At 38.3% G+C, this 13661-nt stretch overlaps 1 protein-coding gene across 2 annotated transcripts in view; it reads left to right on the forward strand.

Annotated features, from left to right (window-relative positions):
• PRRT3 (proline rich transmembrane protein 3) overlaps positions 1-13661 on the forward strand; it is a 250819-nt gene that overhangs the window by 218300 nt on the left and 18858 nt on the right. The gene's annotated exons all lie outside the window — the stretch shown is intronic.

Below are 13661 nucleotides of genomic sequence, written 5' to 3' on the forward strand. Positions count from 1 at the left end.
CTTGTTATCCTCTGCTGAAGGAACAGCATTGCAAGAGTGGCAGCTATCTAAATGAATGTAGTTAGCCAATCACAAGAGCCAAATGTGTGCAGGGCCCAATCAGCAACTAGTTCCCACTAGTGTAGGATATGTGTGTATATTTTTTTCAACAACTGATAATAAGAGAACAAAGCTCATTTGAACATAGAAGTGAATTTCAAATTGTCTTAAAATTACATGCTCTATCTGAATCATGCACGTTTAATGTTGACTTTCCTATCCCTTTAAGTTAGCACTATGAGAAGATTTTCCTTTATTCTACATGCATGTTGAGAGCATGCTTCCTTATTCTGCAAGTACAAAGAGAGGGAATATACTCCATTATTCTGCAACTAAATACAAATAGAACATGCCTTGTTTTTATGTAAGTACATAAGGAGGGAACATCCTGCTAATCCAGAAAGTAAATAGCGAAAAGCATAATCCCTTATTCTGCAAATAAAGAGGGAGCAAACACACTCTAATATTCTACAAGCACACTGGGTGAGAAGATGGTCCTATATTCTTTAAGTACTAACTCTAAGCAATCCAGTGTTTATGAACAACATTTGGGTGGTCTCGAGATCCTTCTGCAATTGGAAGCCATAAGTGCCATGTCTATATGTCCAAAATGGTTGGAAAACCATAGACCCCTCCTGTGTATATTTGAATGTGTATCTCCTTATCTAAATCATTGTGCAGCTTACTAAGGTTTTAAAAACTCAAAAACAATACACATCTAATTTCTATGTTAAAGGGACCTTCAGGTAATAAATGGAAATGAAAATAGACAAATTACATCTTTGAATAGAAAAATATTTTCAATATACATGTATTAGCAAAATGCTTCTAGTGTTAACATTTTTCTCTGCACGTGCATGTGAAGCATAGCTAGATATACTCAGTGCACCAGCATTTTAAATACTACAACTGCTCAGAGTGCCAGTGGGGCTTGTATCATGTCAGCATTAACAAATGCAGTTATTATCAGATGGTACAAGCACTTTAGGCTCTCTGAGCAAGTGCTGTGTTTAAATGCTTGTGCACGGTGCATACTTAAATAGACTTTTGAAACAGCTATAGCTTTTATTAGAAGCATTATTGCTAATACGTTTATATTACAAAAATGCTTCTATTCAAAAATGAAATGCATCCCTGTGGATTCCAATATTGGCTGCAATGTCCCTTTAACCTACTGAACTGATTCACTAAGATTTTGAGAGCAACATCACCTTATTGGTCCTCCAGATAACTTAGAAATTGTTGAACCAGTTAGCAATAAAAGGGTTACAATTTTGTGCCTGTTTTTTTTCCTATTAATGTGCCTTAAGGCCTACAAAAGCTGCTCATACATTGAAGAGAAAATATGGATTAAATAAAATGATCCATAAGTTTGGCTGTTTGCCGAAAGAAAACTATATGCATATATATTTAAATAGAAAAAAAGAGTTCCACATTTCATAACGTTTCTAACTAATGATGCGTGAAACTGTATGGCCGCGAGAAAAGGAGCCAAATATCTACCACAATAAATATCAATAGTGTAGGGTTTTTATTTTCTGTCAATGGCAGAGAAATGTATAAGAAATAAGCACTGAAATTAGTCAAAAAAGTAACAAGAAACAGATGGAGAGAAAAAGAGAGATCAGGAAGCAGAAAGGGAGTTGCTGTATTAACCATTTACTGCCCAGAATTTGGGAAGTCAAACATTTCAGTAAAAGGGTTAAACAGCTGAGGCTTTTTAATGTATAATAGTAATAGAAATTGGAAACCTAAACTTTTTCTTTCATGATTCAAAAAGAGAATACAAATTTTAAACAACTTTCCAATTTATATCTGTTTTCAAATTTGCTTCATTTTTGTTGGAAGCCTTTTGTTGAAGGAGCAGCAATGCACTAGTGTGAGCTAGCTGAACACATCCGGTGTGCCAAAGACAAGTGACATGTATGTGCAGGCACCAATCATCAGCTAGCTCTGAGTAGTAGTGCATTTCTGTCCCTAAGCCTACCTATGAATGCTTTTCAACAGAGGATACCAAGAGAGTAAATCAAATTAGATAATATAAGTGAATTGGAAAGTTTAAAATTGTGTGTTCTATCTTAATCCTAAAACTTTAGTTTTGAATTTACTGTCAATTTAAATGTGGGCCAAGATATTATCCACTAGGAAACATTGATATAATACAGGAGTCTCAGTTGTCTCACATGCTGCAGGACTGAACTGAGACTTATATCGTGTTGGCCTGCCCTGTTCCTGTGCTTCCAACCATCTTGCTGCTCTGAGCCCTGCTGCCATGTAAGCCTAGCCTCCAGCCACAATTGCCTTAAAACACACAGATCTGCCCCAGTGCTGCCTAGGGTTGCCACCTTGGCCATGTTTTCCTGGATACTTATGAGTTACACATGCTGAAGAGTGTGCAGAGGGGAATATGAATACTGCTGTCCCCAGAGGCAGAACTTTTTTTCACTTTCTGAGATGAGATTTTTTTAGTGAAAAATTTTCTGCAGGTCATTTTTTAAAATAAAATTCAATTTTAAATTAGGCAGTTACACTAAAGCACCAGTTAAATTGTAATGTGTTAGTTAACTGGAGAATAAAGCAATACTTAAAGTTTTATAATATAGTGCATTAGTTGAAAATTGCATTGCAAATTAGGTGCATTGCTCATACGAACGTCTTACATTTAGAAAAAAAACAGCTTTGCAAACTGTGAAAGGCTAGGGGACGGGCTTGAAACAATCTCTGAGAGACAGTCAATTAATTCCCTACTGCTTGGCAGCGCTGCTGAATATTTGACTGTTCACTTCAAAGAGCACTTTGCTCTGTATGAACTGTGGTAAGGAAAACTTACACAGTGCAGCCAGAGAACAGCTCTATTTGAAGAGAACAGCCTAATGTGGAGCAGCGATTATAAGTTAAATGAACAGTTCCTGCAAGTGTCCTGTTCTTTCTGCAGACCTGCTGCATTTTCTGCGATGACATCTCAGATCACTGTATGTTCTGCCTTGGGACTGCTGTCCAGGGCTCACTGTTTTTGTGCTGTGCAGCAGCACAATGCATGGTCCCCCGTACACACCCTGCAGCATGTGTAACTCATAAGTGTCCAGGAAAACATGGCTGAGGTGGCAAACCTAGTGCTGCCTAAAATCCACTCTTAGAATGGCAACCTTATCCATATGTTTAAAATGCCCCATATTTACCAGGGCACACCTGTACTCATGGTTTTTGGCCTCCCTTCCTATAGTATGATTGGCATGTGCATTTGGAGGTTTTGGATGCTTTTGAATGCAGAAGGCGGCGGCCACTCATGGCATTCAGCTCTTTTCAAAGCCAGAGTTCTCCTTGTTAAAGTGCAACACACTAAGATCTAGATTTGCACAACGCTGCAAGCGGCGGTCTTCTTCCACATTTAGAGGCATCCGAAACCTCCAAATGCACATGCCAAATAATTGTCCTGGAAGACTGTGCCACATTGTAAAAATCTACCTTGAGGTGTGGGTTTGGAATGAGGATAATTAGGTCTTTGTTGGTCAGATACTGTATATGTGTCATATTGTGGCATCTGAATCTCCTCAAATTCACATTAGAATAGCACAATAACAGAATCATATTTCTACAAGGGGAACAGACATTTGTGAATGTCTTGCAGTTTATAAATTAGAACAAAGAAAGCAATATTTAAAGTGATAGTAAACTCTCCCTTTAATAGAAACAGATCTGCAATGTTAGTGATATTTTAGCTGGTTTAATTCAACAGATTTAATGAAGATGAGCTATAAGTTACTTTTTAATAAAGATATGAAATTCAAATACCCTGCACTAAGACAGTGTTTGCAACAATGTATAACATTATGGGTAATGGTACTATTTTTTTTTGTATGAAAGGAACATATGCATCAAGAATTTCCAGTATAATTTATAGCCAGAAATTCAGGGACACTTTGCAACAGAACAATTAAGTAAGTAGGTTATAAGGGTATTCACCAATCACCATGTCCACCATCAGTTTCCTAACATACCAGGATGTCAACAATATTCACAAAATATTAAAGGGATGGTAAAATCTCCTCTTTATAAAAACTTTGTGAATCTTAGTGATATTTTAGATGGCGTTTATTTCATCAAATGTAATGAAATTGCGCTATAACGTACTTTATAGTATAGATATGAAATTTAAATTCACCACGCTCCGCCGCCCACTTCAAAAGTAATGTTTTCTGTGAGCTAACGGTTTGAACTGTTTGATTCATTTAGAGCATGCCGTTTTAATCAACTTTCTAATTTACTCCTATTATCAATTTTTCTTCATTCTCTTGGTATCTTTATTTTAAAATCAGTCAGCAATGTAAGCTTAGGAACCAGACCCATTTTGGTCCAGTACCCTGTGTAGAGCTTCTTGATTGGTGGCTACATTAAAGGGACAATAAAGTCAAAATTAAACTTATATGGACTGGATAGAGCATGACATTTTAAACAACTTTCTAATATACTTCTATGAGAATGCATAGTTTGCAACTATATATAACATTGTTTTAAGCATTTTTGCCTGATGGCTATATACGTGCACACTCCTGAGCGCACCTATTATTACTCTTTAACAAAGGATACCAGACGAACTAAGCAAAATTGCTAACAGAAGTAAGTTGGAAAGTTGTTTAGAATTGCATGCTCCATCGGAATAATGACCGTTTATTGTCACTTTAAGGCATTTTTTTTATAAACCAGTTTGTGAGAAATTAGAAAGAAAAAAAAATTCCAATAGGAAAATATGTTGTTTTCTTTAGATTTGTTCATATTTTAAGATTAGTAAATCCGATCCGTTTTGTAAAACATAGATCTTTTTCTGCAGTATGGAGAAATTTGGAATTCCTTTTAATCCAGTAATGCTCCTTTAAGATTTCAGACAGAATTCCAAAAAGAATTAAACATTTCCTGAGCACAGTCCCAGATCTGCTGTCTCCAGAGTAAGGAAATGATGGAAACTGAAGACAGACAATTGAAAGAACACAGAATGACTGTGTTACTGTAGAAGGTATGCAGGTGTCTGTGTTAGCTGCAATTCCAGAGTTTCTTCAATAGGAAATGACTCAGTGTCTGGATTATAGGTCTGGGCTCTGGGGGAGATCGGGCCCCTAGCTGCCAAAATTATGGAAGGGGTCCACTGAACGAAGGCAGAATCTTGACTCCAGCCCAAACATTTATAATGACTTTTATAATAAACAGATTAAAGGGACATGAAAGACAAAATTAAACTTTCATGATTCAGACACAGCATTCAATTGTAAAAGACATTTAAATTGACTTCTGTTGTCAAATTTGCTTTGTTCTCTTGGTAGCCTTTGTTGAAAAGTATACCTAGGAAAGTTCCAGAGCAGCACTGTATGTGGCTGCACATATGACATTCTCTAATTCATTAGAGGATGTAATTTTAAGACTATTGATCCTGCACTAGTGTGCATTTAAGCACCGCAAAGAGGTTAAACACATACGGCTAGATTTGGAGTTTTGTCGGTAACGACCCGAAAATCTAACGGCGGCTTTTTTCTGGCCACACCAAAATAACTCTGGTATTGAGAGTCCACATAAAGGCTGCGTTAGGCTCCAAAAAAGGAGCGTAGAGCATTTTTAACGCAGCTTCAACTCTCGATACCAGAGTTGCTTACGCAAGCGGCCAGCCTCAAAAACGTGCTCGTGCACGATTCCCCCATAGAAAACAATGGGGCTGTTTGAGCTGAAAAAAAACCTAACACCTGCAAAAAAGCCGCGTTCAGCTCCTAACGCAGCCCCATTGTTTGCTATGCGGAAACACTTCCTACGTCTACACCTAACACTCTAACATGTACCCCGAGTCTAAACACCCCTAACCTTACACTTATTAACCCCTAATCTGCCGCCCCCGCTATCGCTGACCCCTGCATATTATTTTTAACCCCTAATCTGCCGCTCCGTAAACCGCCGCTACTTACATTATCCCTATGTACCCCTAATCTGCTGCCCCTAACACCGCCGACTCCTATATTATATTTATTAACCCCTAATCTGCCCCCCACAACGTCGCCTCCACCTGCCTACACTTATTAACCCCTAATCTGCCGAGCGGACCTGAGCGCTACTATAATAAAGTTATTAACCCCTAATCCGCCTCACTAACCCTATAAATAGGTAATTGTAGGTATTTTATTTAATTAATTTAATGATAGTATAGTGTTAGGTTTAATTGTAACTTAGGTTAGGATTTATTTTACAGGTAATGTTGTAATTATTTTAACTAGGTAACTATTAAATAGTTCTTAACTATTTAATAGCTATTGTACCTGGTTAAAATAATTACAAAGTTGCCTGTAAAATAAATATTAATCCTAAAATAGCTACAATGTTATTATAATTTATATTGTAGCTATATTAGGATTTATTTTACAGGTAAGTATTTAGCTTTAAATAGGAATAATTTATTTAGTAAGAGTTAATTAATTTCGTTAGATTAAAATTTTATTTAGGGGGGTGTTAGTGTTAGGGTTAGACTTAGCTTTAGGGGTTAATCCATTTATTAGAATAGCGGTGAGCTCCGGTCGGCAGATTAGGGGTTAATAATTGAAGTTAGGTGTCGGCGATGTTAGGGAGGGCAGATTAGGGGTTAATACTATTTATTATAGGGTTAGTGAGGCGGATTAGGGGTTAATAACTTTATAATAGTAGCGGTGCGGTCCGCTCGGCAGATTAGGGGTTAATAAGTGTAGGCAGGTGGAGGCGACGTTGAGGGGGGTAGATTAGGGGTTAATAAATATAATATAGGGGTCGGCGGTGTTAGGGGCAGCAGATTAGGGGTACATAGCTATAATGTAGGTGGCGGCGCTTTGCGGTCGGCAGATTAGGGGTTAATTATTGTAGGTAGCTGGCGGCGACATTGTGGGGGGCAGATTAGGGGTTAATAAATATAAGATAAACAATGAAAGTTACCTTGTGTTGGGACAAATTGCAGCCGCAGGGTGTGTGCAGGTAAAAAGTGATGTCTTTATTGTAAGATCAAAACAGGGTGTCAAACAAACTCAGGGGTACATTGAAACAATGGCTAACGTCCGACGCGTTTCCTGCCCGGAGGCACTTCGTCAGGGACTTGGAATCAGTGGTTTACTTACAAAGTGCAGCATCTGCATCTGTTTGTGTTTTTGGTTAATAAATATAATACAGGGGTCGGCGGTGTTAGGGGCAGCAGATTAGGGGTACATAAGTATAACGTAGGTGGCGGTCGGCAGATTAGGGGTTAAAAAAATGTAATCGAGTGGCGGCTATGTGGGGGGGCCTCGGTTTAGGGGTACATAGGTAGTTTATGGGTGTTAGTGTACTTTAGAGCACAGTAGTTAAGAGCTTTATGAACCGGCGTTAGCCCAGAAAGCTCTTAACTACTGACTTTTTTCCTGCGGCTGGAGTTTTGTCGTTAGATGTCTAACGCTCACTTCAGAAACGACTCTAAATACCGGAGTTAGGAAGATCCCATTGAAAAGATAGGATACGCAATTGACGTAAGGGGATCTGCGGTATGGAAAAGTTGCGGCTGAAAAGTGAGCGTTAGACCCTATTTTGAGTGACTCCAAATACCGGAGTTAGCCTAAAACCAGCGTTAGGAGCCTCTAACGCTGGTTTTCACGGCTACCGCCCAACTCTAAATCTAGGCCTTAGTAAAGGTACTGCTCTGGACCCACCGAGTACTGCTAGTACTGAGCGGAAACCGTCGCTGATCCAATCAGCAGTGCTAGTCGCAACTACATTACAAAAGCAGGCAAAATAAATAAAGTGCTATGTAAAGTTGTTTCACTTATACCTAAACAATTCAGGAGTATTTTTTTTGAGAATAAAGAGACATTATATTCAGCTTGTTCTTCATTTTATATAAAAGAGGGCATTTCAAAATATGCTTCAGTTTTTTAAACACTTACTTTCCTGAATAAACTGATGTTTTCTTGTCATGATCAGTTGCCCTTATCTATTACCTGCTATTATATAGAAGTAAATTGGAAAGTTGTTTGAAACTGCATGCTCTGTCTGAAATTTTAAAGGGGCATAAAACCCCAAAAAAATATTTCAGGATTTAAAAAGAGCTTATAATTTTAAACAACTTTCTAATTTACTTCTATCCTATTTTCTTTGTTTTCTTATTATCTTTTGTTGAAAAGTAGGAAGGTAAGTTCAGGAGCGAGCACGTTTGTGCTTCAGGCATGGGCACGGTGCCTATCTAGATATCTCTTCAACAAAGAATATCAAGACAAAAAGCAAATTTGATAATAGAATTAAATTAGAAACTTATTTAAAATTGTATTCTCTTTCTGAATAATGAAAGAAAACATCTTTATTTAATTTTGACTTCCCTGTCCCTTTAAAGGGAAACAAAACAACATTGTTTAATGTGTTCATTCATGAGCCAATGACAATAGGCATATGGTTGTAGCCACTAGTTACCATCTTGCACACAATAGGGCATTCCTGCTAATGACCCTACCTAGGTAGGCTTTTCAACAAAGGATACCAAGAGAATTAAGTATTTGATAATAGAAGTGAATTAAAAAGTCTCTTAAAATTTCATGCTCTATCCAAACCATTACAATTTAATTTTGACTTGTGTCCCTTCAATTATGGTGACATTTACCAGAACCTTTAGCATTCTACAGAATGATTAATTAGAGGATACAATTTGAAAAATAGTTTCCAATTTACTTCTAATATCAAATTTGCTTCGTTCCCATGATATTGTGTGTTGAAGAAATACCTAGGTAGGCATCTGGAGCGCTACATGACAGGAAATAGTGCTGCCCTCTAGTACTTTTGCAAATGGATAACATTCTTGTAAAACTGCTGCCATCTAGTGCTCCAGAAATAAGCATACATCATTGCTTTCCAACAAAAGATACCAAGAGAATGAAGAAAAATTGATAATAGAAGTAAATTAGAAATTTGTTTAAAATTGCATGCCCTGTATGAATCATGTTTTTTTTAAAATGTGTTTCATATCCCTTTAATGTCCCTTTAATTCTACTAAACAGAAGTATGTTCAACAAGACAGAGTGGCTTTTAAATCTTTAACCAGTTTTCCTTATAGGTCTTATTTTTACTCTTCTTTTTTTCTTATTATTCTTTGACTAATCACAGTTGATATTTTACTGTTATTAAGGAACAAAGTTTTTACTGTGACTCATTCGTTACATTGATCTGTACCATATGCTTATAAGAGTATGTTTTTGAATAATTGCCAGTGCTGGAACAAGATTATGTCAGACATAAATGGAAAACAGATTGAACGCACAATGCAATAAAAACAAAAACACATTTGCTTTATGAATTGCATTATTAAAATAGCAAACCAAAAATGCTCTGCTGAATTAATACTGGCACATGCCTGTTACCCTGAGGAGAGCTATACAAAGTAGTTCAGTTGTTCCAAAAAAGCTGTTTTTACTATTATTATTATTCAAAGGAAAATGATGTGGTATTTAAAAAACATGAATAATAATTAAAAAGGTAAACGCATTTTATTGCTGAGCGTATAAAAAAAGTATTATTATAAAAGTGTTATGCACTCGCAAGGTTGGCTCATAAATATTTATTTGGTCTAGAACATGGGGTTAGTAACGTATAGCACTAGTAATGCTTGTGCCACTCTGAGGCCCTGATGATCAAAACATTCACAATGTGGTGATATATTCAAAAGAGATCCGTCGCAGGATCGAGAAAGCCGATTAAATATTCAAAAGAGCTGAAATCAGTGTTTGAAGGCTAACTCGCTGAGAAGCGTTTTACTATACATCTCTTCCCCTACATTGCTGTTGTTACCAAACTTGTAGCATTTCTACCTGGCTGTCAGGACGTGTGGCAGCCAGACCTAACACTATCCTCCTTTTCAGTCCCCCCCCCATGCACAGGACCCATGCAGAGTTCTTGAAAGACAGCACACTACGTGCAGAAAAAAAGTCAAAGCAGCAAACAGGTGGTTGGTTAAAGCAAAAATTAAGGAAACGGGTTAACAAAGGGATCAGGGAGCGGATTCAGATGTCTGTATTGTGGCTGACAGAGAGACTGAAGGCCCATGTGGCTGATTTGGCTGTGGATATGGGACTAAAAGATGGCCTGCAGGGCTAAGGGGGTTATTTCAGATGTGGGTATGGGATTGATAAAGGGACTGCAGCGCAAAAGGGATGATTAACCTGTGTGTATGGGACAAAGAGAGGGGCTGCAGGGCCAGGTGGCTGATTCAGGTGCGGATATGTGACTAAATTATGGGCTGCAGGCCCAAGGGGCTGATTTCAGAGGTGGGTATAGGACTGATAGAGGGACTGTCTACAGGACCAGGGGGATGATTCACCTGCGGGTATGGGACTGAGAGAGGGGCTGCAGGGGCCAGGTTGCTGATTCAGAAGCAGATATGTGATTAAAATATGGGCTGCAGAGCCAAGGGACTGATTTCATATGTGGGTATGGGACTAACAGAGGGAATGCAGGGGGGCTGATTTCAGATGTGGGTTTATGACTGATAGAGGGGCTGCGGGGCACAGGGGTGATATAGTGTCTTATCTATCATTCTTTTCTTTATCTTCCTCATTATCTAACCTGATGCCAAATACATTAAATGTACATTAAAGTCATGTTGTTATTTATTCAAATAATATATCAACAATCAAAATGGCACTACAGAAAAAAAAAAAGTTGAGAGCGGCAGGGAGGGAGAAGGAGGGAGGGAGAGGGGATTTTGGCCCGTGTACACGTGCTTTAGGTCTAGTATCTAATAAAAGAGGGACTCTAGGGGCATGTCTTGGGCAGCACCTTCAATGGTCACAATATCAGTTGCTCTGAGTGAAACATTAATTATATGCCTTTAATTAACGTTTAAGAGGACCATCCATCTTCCTCAACCTGATATCTAGGACCCACTTATCAAGCTGAATCGAATGATACAACAATATTGGGAACATCACACTTAATAGCCGATCTGGAGCATTGAGGCCTAAGGCAGACTCCTACGTGAGAGGCCCTCAACACCCCCTCCCCCCAAGGGTATCTTGTACACCGGGTATGCAGTGCAAAGACACTGAAAACTTTTGCTACAGAATGGAGCCTAATGCAGCTATCCTGATAAAGGAGATACGTAAAATTTTAAATGACCACCTTTTTCAACAAGAGAGACGGATGGCGGCAGCATGGACATTAGTGATGTCGCGAATTGTTCGCCGGCGAATAGTTCCCGGCGAACATAGCTTGTTTGCGTTCGCAACGGCGGGCGAACATATGCGATGTTCGATCCGCCCCCTATTCGTCATCATTGAGTAAACTTTGACCCTGTATTTCACAGTCTGCAGACACATTCCAGCCAATCAGCAGCAGACCCTCCCTCGCAGACCCTCCCAGCTCCTGGACAGCAGCCATTTTAGATTCATTCGGAAGCTGCTTTCTTAGTGAGAGGAGGGACAGTGTAGCTGCTGCTGATTTTATAGGGAAATCGATAGCTAGGCTAGTGTGTTCAGTGTCCACTACAGTCCTGAAGGACTCATCTGATCTCTGCTGTAAGGACAGCACCCCAAAAAGCCCTTTTTAGGGCTAGAACATGAGTCTGGTTTTTTTTTTTTTTCCTGTGTAATCTAATTGCAGTTGCCTGCCTTTGCTGAAAGGTTTATCTAGGCAAGCTCAGGAGCAGCAGAGAACCTAGGTTCTAGCTGTTGATTGGTGGTTGCATATATATATTGATTGTGATTGGCTCACCCATGTGTTCAATTAGAAACCATTAGTGCATTGCTGCTCCTTCAACAAATGATACAGAGAGAATGAAACAAATTAGATAATAGAAGTAAATTAGAAAGTTGCTTAAAATTATATTCTTAATCTGAATCATGAAAGAAAAAATTTGGGTTTCATGTTCCTTTAAGTTCTGTAATGGTAGTTCTGTTATCTAGCTGCAGGCAGTGGCTGTACTGAGAATTGCTCATTTTGCAAGTTGTTTGCTATTTTTAGCACAATCTGTTTCTTTTTTATATTTATTTTGATTTAACACTTTTTTTTTTTTTTTTTTAACTAAAGAAGCATTGATTCATATCCCTTGAAATGGTCTGGGGATTTTTGTAGATAAACCAGTTGATAAGTCTAAAAGAATTAATATTGACCCCTATGTTTTTTGTTGGTGTACAATATGCATCCTTTTCGGTGAAATACTGGTTCCACACCATAGTAATATTTCTTTTTGAATAGATATGAAAATATGGTTTGGTGCTTATGGACACATTTTGCCAAAATGTTTCCATTCACAAGGTGGATATTTTGAAATATTGCTGTATGTGAAACTGCACATAGCTCCAGGCCAGTAGGGATTTAAAGGTAAATAATACCCAAATGTTGAAGCACATGAAAGTGATGCAGCATAGTTGTAAAAAGCTGCCTAGAAAATATCACCTGAACATCTTTATATAAAAAAAGGAAGATATTTTACTTACTATTTCATAAGTATTCAAACCCCATTGTAAAGAGATATTAAGCAGCCAGTCAGGATTATTGTCCCAGGACAACCTAATGTGTGTGCATCTGTCATGTGCAAGCACAGTCATGTTATTTTCCTATTCCGTTTAAAGGGACATGAAACACCACATTTTTCTTTCATGATTCAGATAGAGAATACAATTTTCAACAACCTTTAATTTTACTTCCATTATCTAATTTGCTTCATTCTTTAGATATCCATTGTTGAAGAAATAGCAATGCACATGGGTGAGCCAATCACACGAGGCATCTATGTGCAGCCACCAGTCAGCAGCTACTGAGCCAATTTAGATATGCTTTCAACAAAGAATATTAAGAGAATTAAGCAAATTTGATAATAGAAGTAAATTGGAAAGTTGTTTAAAATTGCATGCCCTTTCTAAATCATGAAAGAAAAAATGTGGGTTTCATGTCCCTTTAAGTAAGTTTGAGATCACAGCAAAGGCAAAGCATTACCTCAGCACTGCTGATGCTGATTGTTTATTTTTTTTCCCCAACTTGCAGCTGGATAGCAGCTGAATTATAACTGTTTACATAACACTTACTCTGGTGAGCTGAAGAAAATTTGAGGTAATGAGTCCTATTTATCAAAGGTCTGTCGGACCTGATCTGACAGTGCAGATCAGGTCCGACAGACCTCACTGAATGCGGAGAGCAATATGCTCTCCGTATTCAGCATTGCAGATTCGCCAGCAGGGGGGTGTCAATCAACCCGATCGTACTCGATAGGGTTGAATTGTGGCGATCTCTGTCCGCCTCATCAGAGCAGGCGGACAGGGTTATGGAGCAGCAGTCTTTATGCCGCTGCTTCATAACTGGTGTCTCTGGCGAACCTGCACCAGAAACACGGGCCCTCAAGCTCCATTCAGAGCTTGATAAATGGGCCTCAAAATATGTTCCTTTTTTACATAGAGATTTTCAGGTGATATTTTCTTGTCAGCTTTTTACAGTTATGCTGCATCACTTTCACATGATTTAGCATATGAGTATTATGTCCCTTTAAGCGAAATCTCATGAGATCACAGTAAAAGAGTTCATGACCTCAGCACTGTTGATGCTGATTGGCTGCAGTTCATTTCTTCATTTATTTATTTTTTTTACCTGCAGCTGGACAGCAGCTGAGTATAACTTTT

Source organism: Bombina bombina, chromosome 7 (assembly GCF_027579735.1).
Source record: "Bombina bombina isolate aBomBom1 chromosome 7, aBomBom1.pri, whole genome shotgun sequence".
Taxonomy (NCBI): domain Eukaryota; kingdom Metazoa; phylum Chordata; class Amphibia; order Anura; family Bombinatoridae; genus Bombina; species Bombina bombina.